This window comes from Myotis brandtii, unplaced genomic scaffold (assembly GCF_000412655.1).
Source record: "Myotis brandtii unplaced genomic scaffold, ASM41265v1 scaffold185, whole genome shotgun sequence".
NCBI lineage: Eukaryota > Metazoa > Chordata > Mammalia > Chiroptera > Vespertilionidae > Myotis > Myotis brandtii.
Genome location: NW_005356870.1, coordinates 489,533 through 500,947, shown reverse-complemented (window position 1 = coordinate 500,947; position 11,415 = coordinate 489,533).

Here is an 11,415-nt window from a genome sequence, read left to right as displayed (position 1 = left end):
GTGTGTGACAGCAGTAAAAAAAAAAAGATAATTAGAAAATTATGGCCCTAAAACTGATGGGTGTATTTATAAAGCAACTCTATTTTCCACAGTATTTAGAGGAAGTTGTGCACATAGAATAGGGCTCACTGAAGACTTGGTTTGACTCATGGAATGGGCTGTAAATGTGGGGGCATCCATATGTAGACATTCAAAGACGCCTGGTCTTATGTCCCACTTTCTCTCTTTTTCCTGTTTGATGTGGAAGTAGTTTTTATCGTTCAGATCCATGCTGATAGAGTCAACCTTCTGGTGTTAATGCCCATTAATTTGGTGGAACTTTGCTTTCAAATGACTCTTGCTTTTTCCCTTAAGCGCTTTGGCTGCCTAATGAAATGCAGGCCTCTTAATCAAAGTTACAGATGGTGGCAGTTGCACAAACCCTAACTGGGACAAAGAGAAGAAAGAGGTGAGCAATTGACCCACATTTAGAGAGTGTGCTAATTAATTAGCGAGTAAAAGTTGCATTTATTTCTTATTTCTTCACTTGACAGACCCAGTGCAGGTATTTGCCCCCCACAAGGAAGGTTTATCTCCCACCACAGATGTGGCCCTGGAGCCTGGTATGACTGGAGGTTTCCATTTTTAGGTCTGTTGAGTTCACAGCGGTATGGCCACCCTGAGTGTGACACCCTGCCAAGCGTGGGACTCCACTTGGAATCTGCATGAATGGGCAGTGTATTAGTGGGAGCCCTTGGGGACACCTTGAAGTTGAGGTGGTGAACAAAGTCAAGATCTTCCCTGCCATGCATTGAAATGTTCTCCAAGTGGTATTCTGAGAATGCCATGTAAAGTCCAAGGCCACCTTGGCAAGAAGCCACTGCTCACAGCACCCTGCTTCCTTAGTGAAAATCTCTGAGCTTTGCTAGAGCTGAGGAATCATGGAAATTAAGATGGGAAAGGTCTATACCATCCCATCCACCCCTCCCCTCTCCGCCAGCCTGGAGATTGTTTGTTACTGTTGAGTCTCCAGTTCTTTGTCCAGTCCACTTTTAAATGATGCAAGTGATAAGATATTGATCTCTCCCAGTGCTGAACTTCTTTGGATTTGTTCACGCTGTCATTCTGCACACAAACTTGTGTAGCTCCTTGTTAAAATTCTTACACCATCTGAAACCTACATGCCACCAATTTTTCAGCAGGGCTGGTTACTCTGTTAGACGGGGTCACACTAGTCGCTTTGTGTTCACATCCTTCCACCTTCCTCTTCTCATCAAAGACAATAGTAGGCACCCTTGTCAGATTTACGTCGATATTTAGCTAAAAGAAGGAATATGTTCTTTCTAGCTGAAATTTTTTCTTATGTTTTCCAATAGTTTCTAGCACCTCTAACCATATGCAGGCAGTAATGCAGAATGTGATTGTAGTAGATTATTTCAGTTTCACTACTGTTTAAGATGCCGTATGTAGTTGGTTTATTTTATTCATTTACTCCTCAGGCATGTCTTATAGCATGGAGCAACTGTTCTGTGTACTCAGAATGATAAAAAGGAGATAATTCTCTATTTGAAATGTCAACACTCATTCCTAATCATTGGGGAGATCCTCTCACCAGCTCTGCTACCGAATCTTCTGAAGGTCTTCACAATGGACCTGTCTTGTGTTTTTTTAACTGTTGTTATTTAGAGTGAATAATTTAAATTTAATTCAAGAGAAGATGATCTATATTCTTTCAAGTTTCATTAAATCGTCATGAGTATGCTGTATCTCATGCATCTCTCTTTTTCCAGTCTGAAGCACATAGTTTCCATAGCACTTATTAAATTTTTTGTCCTGCCAAGCCACTATGCTAGCATGAAATATTGAAGTTTTGCTCCCGTGATTCGAGCCTAAAGCTTTATCGCAAGGCATATAGTCGCCCTGTGCTTGGTACACCTGCTCGGGCTTGATTTAACAGAGCCTGGGCTGCCTTTCCCCTTCCTGCTTTCCTGTCACCAATTTCCCCTGCTTTTGTTCTGTGCCAGCGTTTTCATTTCGTATTAAATCTTCATTAACCTGAAAGGTTAGTGGATGCAGCGCAGCTACACTGCCAGGATCACATGTTTGAAGGTTGCATGTGGCATCAAAAGTGAGTGTGGCAGCGGTTCGAAAGAATTCATTTGTCTTTTGGGGTTTTAAAATAGCTTTGTGATTATGGATTATTTCAGTGCAAGTACATTTTTCAGTAACAAGTGCCTGAAAATCTTGACACAAGAGACCCAAGGTAAAGAAATCTCAAATAACCTTGAGGACTTCCTCACAGCTCTGCACAGAGGGAGATAGCATCTGTCAAGGTGAAATGAAAGGCATCTGGAAGCCTGGAGGAGGAGGTTCTGTGTTTTCCCTTCGGCAGTTGATGACATTCTTTGATATGTAACTTGGGCCAGACAACTGTATCTCTTACTCTCCTTTAAGTGTCTGTGCTGCCCTTAAACAGAAAAGCGAAGAACATTGGGGAGACTTTCAGAATTGCCTCACGTCACCTTTGCTACAAGAAAACTGCACTCCTTCAGGGTCCTTAGCTTGCACAATTATGAAGACATGGCCCTTTTTACTTTTTTGATTAAAAGAAAAAGGATTTTTTTTTTTGCTAATTTGGCATTTTATGGACATATTATTTATTTTAAAAAGTACAGTTTTTTATTCACCTTAGAATTTACTGGCTAAGTTACTTTATCTTTTGCATTGTTTTGAGGCTGAGCTTTAATAATTCATTGGTAATAAACTCCAGCAGATGAGTAAGAACTGCAAAGGAGTTGTTTGCTTTGTAGTGTGATAGCGACTGTGTCTGCACTCGCTTCCCACTGCCACCTCCCCGGAAGGACATGAGCCCCTGCAGCTTCAGCAGTGCTTGCTTATGGAGCCCAGCGTGCTGGGGAGGTTGTGAGTGCCCCCGGGTTGAGACCATGGCTCTGGTGCTTCTGTGAAAGCTTGTCAAATATAATTGAGGAAATGGCATTGAAGAGTACCCTGGGTTATTTGTTATCAAACATGGCATGGGGTTTGCCACATTAAATTTAAACATAAGTGGCTGAGTCTGTGACTGTGGGAAAGGGACATTTTGAGTTTACCTTTTCTTTCAAAGCTCTACTAGAAAATGATACAGGCAGGGCTAACCGTTTTCTTTTTTCTTCCATGGACTGAAGGATCCTGGGTTTAATTCTAGTCAAGGGCATGTACCTCAGTTGCAGGTCCAATTCCTGTCTCTGGTCAGATAAGAGTGCATGCGGGAGGTAGCCAATATTTGTGTCTCTCTCACAGGGATGTTTCTCTCTCTGTCTCCCCCTCCCTTCCACTCTCTCTAAAAATCAAGGAAAACAATGTCCTTGGTTAAGGATTAACAATAAAAAAAGGAAAAGAAAGTTTGCATCTCACTTTTATATCCTTTATGATAATCACTTCTCTAATGTATGGATCTCACTGACATTTTGTTAATACCTTTCTCATCTACTTTTGATTGAATGCACCAGGAATACTGTGCTATGAGACTGTACAGGCTCTGTAAACTTCAGGTGTTGGATGGGACCGGGCTTAAAATACTCCCTGCTGGGAAGTAGGAGAGAATAACAGGCATTTAGTGATGATTTAATAGGCCATTGCAACTTAAAGAACTCTTTCATATCAATGACCACATTTAAGCAATTTAACAAGAGGTCAGTTTATTATCTTCCTGATTTTATGGACAAGGGAACATCATCACAGTGACATTAAGCAGTTTGTCCAGCAGCCTGCCACCGGTAAAACCAGAGCCCTGGCTGAAACCCACGCCTTTTATTTTAGGGCTAGTGTTGCTTTTACTAATTTGTGGCATTTCCTGCAACACCTGTCACAAACAAGTGTCCTAGTTAAATATCCTCATTAAGGGTTAGGAATACATATTACAGTAATTGGATCACGCCTTGAGGAGCCCACAGTCCCATGGAGGGAATGAAAATTATAAGGCAGGTTGAGAAGTGCTATTAGAATTAGATAATTATACACCCATTCCTTTAAGTTCATAAAGGAAAAACTGGTGTTGTCTGAGAGGTTTTCGAAGATCTTTTTATAGAGGTTTGAAAGATAAGCAGTTTAAGCCCATTTTAGGTAGGGGGACAACATGGGAACCAACATGGCCTATGGATGAGTGTGGTCTGTGGTTGAGCACTAGAAGAAATAGTAGAAACTGAGTCTAAGCAGGTGGGATTTAAAATAAATTCTAGACTGAAGCTTAGCTTCCAGGCTTGTTTTGTAGTTGAAATGTCCTCAATTTCTTAATAAAGCTAAGTCCATTGCACACACACGTGTGTGACAGCAGTAAAAAAAAAAAGATAATTAGAAAACCATGGCCCTAGAAACTGATGGGTGTATTTATAAAGCAACTCTATTTTCCACAGTGTTAAGAAGAGGTTGTGCACATAGAATAAGGCTCACTGAAGACTTGGTTTGACCCATGGAATGGGCTGTAAATGTGGGGGCATCCATATGTAGACATTCAAAGACGCCTGGTCTTATGTCCCACTTTCTCTCTTTTTCCTGTTTGATGTGGAAGTAGTTTTTATCGTTCAGATCCATGCTGATAGAGTCAACCTTCTGGTGTTAATGCCCATTAATTTGGTGGAACTTTGCTTTCAAATGACTCTTGCTTTTTCCCTTAAGCGCTTTGGCTGCCTAATGAAATGCAGGCCTCTTAATCAAAGTTACAGATGGTGGCAGTTGCACAAACCCTAACTGGGACAAAGAGAAGAAAGAGGTGAGCAATTGACCCACATTTAGAGAGTGTGCTAATTAATTAGCGAGTAAAAGTTGCATTTATTTCTTATTTCTTCACTTGACAGACCCAGTGCAGGTATTTGCCCCCCACAAGGAAGGTTTATCTCCCACCACAGATGTGGCCCTGGAGCCTGGTATGACTGGAGGTTTCCATTTTTAGGTCTGTTGAGTTCACAGCGGTATGGCCACCCTGAGTGTGACACCCTGCCAAGCGTGGGACTCCACTTGGAATCTGCATGAATGGGCAGTGTATTAGTGGGAGCCCTTGGGGACACCTTGAAGTTGAGGTGGTGAACAAAGTCAAGATCTTCCCTGCCATGCATTGAAATGTTCTCCAAGTGGTATTCTGAGAATGCCATGTAAAGTCCAAGGCCACCTTGGCAAGAAGCTGCTGCTCACAGCACCCTGCTTCCTTAGTGAAAATCTCTGAGCTTTGCTAGAGCTGAGGAATCATGGAAATTAAGATGGGAAAGGTCTATACCATCCCATCCACCCCTCCCCTCTCCGCCAGCCTGGAGATTGTTTGTTACTGTTGAGTCTCCAGTTCTTTGTCCAGTCCACTTTTAAATGATGCAAGTGATAAGATATTGATCTCTCCCAGTGCTGAACTTCTTTGGATTTGTTCACGCTGTCATTCTGCACACAAACTTGTGTAGCTCCTTGTTAAAATTCTTACACCATCTGAAACCTACATGCCACCAATTTTTCAGCAGGGCTGGTTACTCTGTTAGACGGGGTCACACTAGTCGCTTTGTGTTCACATCCTTCCGCCTTCCTCTTCTCATCAAAGACAATAGTAGGCACCCTTGTCAGATTTATGTCGATATTTAGCTAAAAGAAGGAATATGTTCTTTCTAGCTGAAATTTTTTCTTATGTTTTCCAATAGTTTCTAGCACCTCTAACCATATGCAGGCAGTAATGCAGAATGTGATTGTAGTAGATTATTTCAGTTTCACTACTGTTTAAGATGCCGTATGTAGTTGGTTTATTTTATTCATTTACTCCTCAGGCATGTCTTGTAGCATGGAACAACTGTTCTGTGTACTCAGAATGATAAAAAGGAGATAATTCTCTATTTGAAATGTCAACACTCATTCCTAATCATTCCTTTGATTTTTCTTTTTACTTTCCTCTCAGTTCCCCTCTCTCTCTCTTTCAGTAAAAATTTCTAAGGGGAAGAAGAAAATAAAGTCAGCTATCACCGATTTTTCAAGCCATTTAACCCAAACTCTGTAAGAGCATTACGTGCTCATGTTTAAAGATGGACTTTCTAATAAGGAGTTATTAAAATTGTTAGCTAAGAGCAGAATGTGGTATATCGTTCATTAGAGGGACACACACATATGCAGGCACGCACACACACACACCACAATTTAAATAAGGAAATCACTCAGCCCCAAGAGCCTATAAATCAATTGCTTAGCTTTTTAACAACACTACCTCATTGTTTTTTAACTGGAAGATTGAGCGATTTCTTCTGTTAATTATTTTTTTGTGAAAGGAGAGGAGATTCAGTGCTGTGAAAGGGAAATTGACTGAGAGCCGGAGGAGGGAAACAGGGTCTAGGTTATAATTTTAGAAGAGCTGTTGCTCTGTTGTTAAACAAACTTCGTCTGCAAAGAGTCTCTGACCTATGAAAAATTGTTTGGATTCCCCCCATTTATCTTGTTTGAGCAGTAAAGAAAATATAATTGAGGAAATGGCATTGAAGAGTACCCTGGGTTATTTGTTATCAAACATGGCATGGGGTTTGCCACATTAAATTTAAACATAAGTGGCTGAGTCTGTGACTGTGGGAAAGGGACATTTTGAGTTTACCTTTTCTTTCAAAGCTCTAATAGAAAATGATACAGGCAGGGCTAACCGTTTTCTGTTTTCTTTTAAAACGGAAACTCTGAAGGTGACGATGAGTGGGAGTCTAAGACTGAAAGTGAGAAGTGACTTTTGAAATGTGATTATTGTAATGTGCAAATGATGGATGGTGAGAAAGAATATCTACCTGAGTGGCAGCATCCCCATCACCTAGGCACTGGTTAGAGATGCAGATTCTCAGGCCCATCAGGACAGTCTGAAATAAGAGAACCTGAGGCCTAAGCAATTTTCATAGATAAACCCTTTCTTCTCTAGACTCCAAAGTACCTTCCACACCTGCTGAAAATACATCTCCTTGTTTGCTAATGCCGCAAAGTTCTTTAACATTGAATAAATGCTTTTAGTACATAAAAGCTTGTAGAGAGACAAATAGAATTGTGATCCAGTGGGAAGACCCTGACTCTCTGTATTTGAATCCTAGCAATCCCCTTCCTAGGTGTGCCCATGGACAAGTTCCTTAAGGTCTATGATCTTCATTGTTTTCATGGGTAGAATAGGATGATGCAGTGATCAATACATTACCCATCCCAATAGGTTTTGTGAGTATATACATTTAGTGACAGTGCCTGGGACCTAGTAAGTATGCAATAAAAATACCTATTATTTTAATTATGACTAACAAATAATTTTGGAAGAGGCCATCTTTGTATTTAGTAGTATAATATTGAATAAATAAATGCTATCAGTTTCTTTTCTAAAGGTAGCCTTTGATGGAAGAAGCAGTAAGAAGGTAAATAATATCAGATTTCCAAAAGAAGAGGGCATAATCATTGAGGAAAGGGTTGAGAATGAGTAACAAATAATACCAAAGAGGAATTTCCTCAAGTCCTCATCAGGAAACAGTTTTTTGTTAAGCAGGGTGATTTTAAAATGGAAGCTAATCCAGAGAGCTTTACAATAGCTCCTTTTCCCTAAGTTGCCGAGCACTGAATCTTCAGTCCACCGTACTTTGGTGCATGCTCAACCTGTAGTCCTGAAGGCAGTGGGTTTCCTGTTTTCACAGCTTCAAGGGTTTAAATTAGAGTCTTGCAAGAGCCATCTAAATAAAAGGGTTTGAAAAATAGGACTCCACCAAGATGGCGGCATAGGTAAACACCGGAGACTGCTGCCGCAAACAACCACTTCAAAAATACAACTAAAAGACGGAACGGACATCACCCAGAACCACAGGAAGGCTGGCTGAGGAGAGACTCTTCAACTAGAAGGAAAAATAACAGCACACCGAGGCTCAGAGGAGGCGCAGTGTGGAAAAAACTCAGGTGCGGAGGTGCGCGCGCAAAGCGGGCTGGTGGCTGAGAGCGCGGTTGTCGTTTTCGGTCAGGGGGGAGTCTCAGACTCTGAGCTCCAGATACGGGCGAATCGCTGGGGACTCGGACCCAAACGGGAGAAGCGGGAGTGTCTGGCATCAGTTGGAAGGCAGCTTTCCCTCCGAGGTTTGCAGCGGTTCCGGGGGTTCTGAGAAGCAGAGCCTCTGGCACACACACACACCACAATTTAAATAAGGAAATCACTCAGCCCCAAGAGCCTATAAATCAATTGCTTAGCTTTTTAACAACACTACCTCATTGTTTTTTAACTGGAAGATTGAGCGATTTCTTCTGTTAATTATTTTTTCGTGAAGGAGAGGAGATTCAGTGCTGTGAAAGGGAAATTGACTGAGAGCCGGAGGAGGGAAACAGGGTCTAGGTTATAATTTTAGAAGAGCTGTTGCTCTGTTGTTAAACAAACTTCGTCTGCAAAGAGTCTCTGACCTATGAAAAATTGTTTGGATTCCCCCCATTTATCTTGTTTGAGCAGTAAAGAAAATATAATTGAGGAAATGGCATTGAAGAGTACCCTGGGTTATTTGTTATCAAACATGGCATGGGGTTTGCCACATTAAATTTAAACATAAGTGGCTGAGTCTGTGACTGTGGGAAAGGGACATTTTGAGTTTACCTTTTCTTTCAAAGCTCTACTAGAAAATGATACAGGCAGGGCTAACCGTTTTCTTTTTTCTTCTAAAACGGAAACTCTGAAGGTGACGATGAGTGGGAGTCTAAGACTGAAAGTGAGAAGTGACTTTTGAAATGTGATTATTGTAATGTGCAAATGATGGATGGTGAGAAAGAATATCTACCTGAGTGGCAGCATCCCCATCACCTAGGCACTGGTTAGAGATGCAGATTCTCAGGCCCATCAGGACAGTCTGAAATAAGAGAACCTGAGGCCTAAGCAATTTTCATAGATAAACCCTTTCTTCTCTAGACTCCAAAGTACCTTCCACACCTGCTGAAAATACATCTCCTTGTTTGCTAATGCCGCAAAGTTCTTTAACATTGAATAAATGCTTTTAGTACATAAAAGCTTGTAGAGAGACAAATAGAATTGTGATCCAGTGGGAAGACCCTGACTCTCTGTATTTGAATCCTAGCAATCCCCTTCCTAGGTGTGCCCATGGACAAGTTCCTTAAGGTCTATGATCTTCATTGTTTTCATGGGTAGAATAGGATGATGCAGTGATCAATACATTACCCATCCCAATAGGTTTTGTGAGTATATACATTTAGTGACAGTGCCTGGGACCTAGTAAGTATGCAATAAAAATACCTATTATTTTAATTATGACTAACAAATAATTTTGGAAGAGGCCATCTTTGTATTTAGTAGTATAATATTGAATAAATAAATGCTATCAGTTTCTTTTCTAAAGGTAGCCTTTGATGGAAGAAGCAGTAAGAAGGTAAATAATATCAGATTTCCAAAAGAAGAGGGCATAATCATTGAGGAAAGGGTTGAGAATGAGTAACAAATAATACCAAAGAGGAATTTCCTCAAGTCCTCATCAGGAAACAGTTTTTTGTTAAGCAGGGTGATTTTAAAATGGAAGCTAATCCAGAGAGCTTTACAATAGCTCCTTTTCCCTAAGTTGCCGAGCACTGAATCTTCAGTCCACCGTACTTTGGTGCATGCTCAACCTGTAGTCCTGAAGGCAGTGGGTTTCCTGTTTTCACAGCTTCAAGGGTTTAAATCAGAGTCTTGCAAGAGCCATCTAAATAAAAGGGTTTAAGGTCAAATAGATCACTGGCAAGTGTACGGCATGACTATGGTGATTTGATGGGGGTTAGTACCAATACCAATCTACAGGTAAGTTTTTAGTCAAGTCAATTAAATGCAAACATTCCTTATGTGTCCTCCCCATGCTCAGAGCTATAGATGTAAAGATGTATGAAAAATAGCCCATGTTATCAAGGTTCATGTTATTTTCCTAAATGGCTGTTCTTTTTTGGTTGTTTGTCTGATTTTAGAATTGAAAGGTACTGATTTGTTCCAGAATGTATTTAATTAATTATTCATTGACATAAGAGTTAGGCGTTGATAAGAGAGTCAACATTTAGAAATAAAAATTACTGCTCTTATGTTGAAAGCATAAGATGTTCCAGCTCAGTAAACATGAGTAAGACTATTTTTTTTCCAAGAGACTTGAGCATCCTAGGAGTAAATGGAGTGTTTCCTCACCCTGAATCAGTTCAGAGTTTATTGTGGTTGCTTTTTATGTTTCTTTCATGAACTTCAGAGTTGACAGACTGACGAACGTTTTGGGGTATGTATGAGTAGTTAGTTTTTTAACTGGTTGGGAACAAGATTCCTTAAACATTTGTCTGTGATTTGCCATACCTTCTACATGTCAGAACCATCTATGGAATTTTCTTTAAAAATACAGATGTTTGGGCCTTGCCTGGTATGGCTCAGTTGGTTGAGTGTTGTCCCATGCACGGAGAGGTCCCAGGTTCGATTCCCAGTCAGGGCACATGCCCAGGTTGGGGGCTTGATCCCCAGTAAGGGGTATGGAAGAGGCAGCCAATCAATGTTGCTCTCTCTCATCAATGTTTCTTTCTCCTTTTCTCTTTCTGTTTCTCTAAAATCAATAAAAATTACACACACACACACACACACACACACACACACACACTAGAGGCCCGGTGCATGAATTTGTGCATGGGTGGGGTCCCTCAGCCTGGCCGGTGATGGGGGCCGAACGGGGCTGCCTTACCCAGTTCCGATCAGGACCAATTGAGGCCAGCCGGCCGGGGGGGAGGGACTGCAGCTAGTGGAGGGGAGGGAACACAGGAGTTTGGCTGGCCATGGGAGGTTGGCCATGGGAGTGCACTGACCACTAGGGGGCAGGCAGCTCCTGTGTTGAGCGTCTGCCCCCTAGTGGTCAGTGCACATCATAGCTACCAGCCGGTCATTCAGTTGTCTGGTTGTAACAGTCACTTAGGCTTTTATACATATAGACTAGTGGCCCGGTGCACAAAATTTGTGCACTGGAGGGGGGGGGGGAGTCCCTCAGCCTGAGCCCTCTGAGCCCTCTCGCAGTCCGGGACTCCTTGGGGGATGACTGCCTGCTGGCTTAGGCCCAATTCCCCTGGCAGTCAGACATCCCTCTTGCAACCCATGATCCCTCGCTTCTTACCACCCGCCTGCTCGCTGCTCCTTACCACTCGGCTTGCTGCTCCTTAGTGCTGCCATGGAGGTGGGAGAGGCTCCTGCCACCACCACTGCGCTCGCCAGCCATGGGCCTGGCTTCTAGCTGAGCGTTGCTCCCTCTGTGGGAGTGAACTGACCACCAGGTGGCAGCTCTTGCATTGAGTGTCTTCCCCCTGGTGGTCAGTGTGCATCATAGCAACTGGTCGTTCTGCCGTAATGGTTGCTTGGGCTTTTATTATATAGATAGGTAATCTGGATCTGTTGCTGGAGATTTTGACTTTGTAGTTCATGTCCTGTCCTCATAT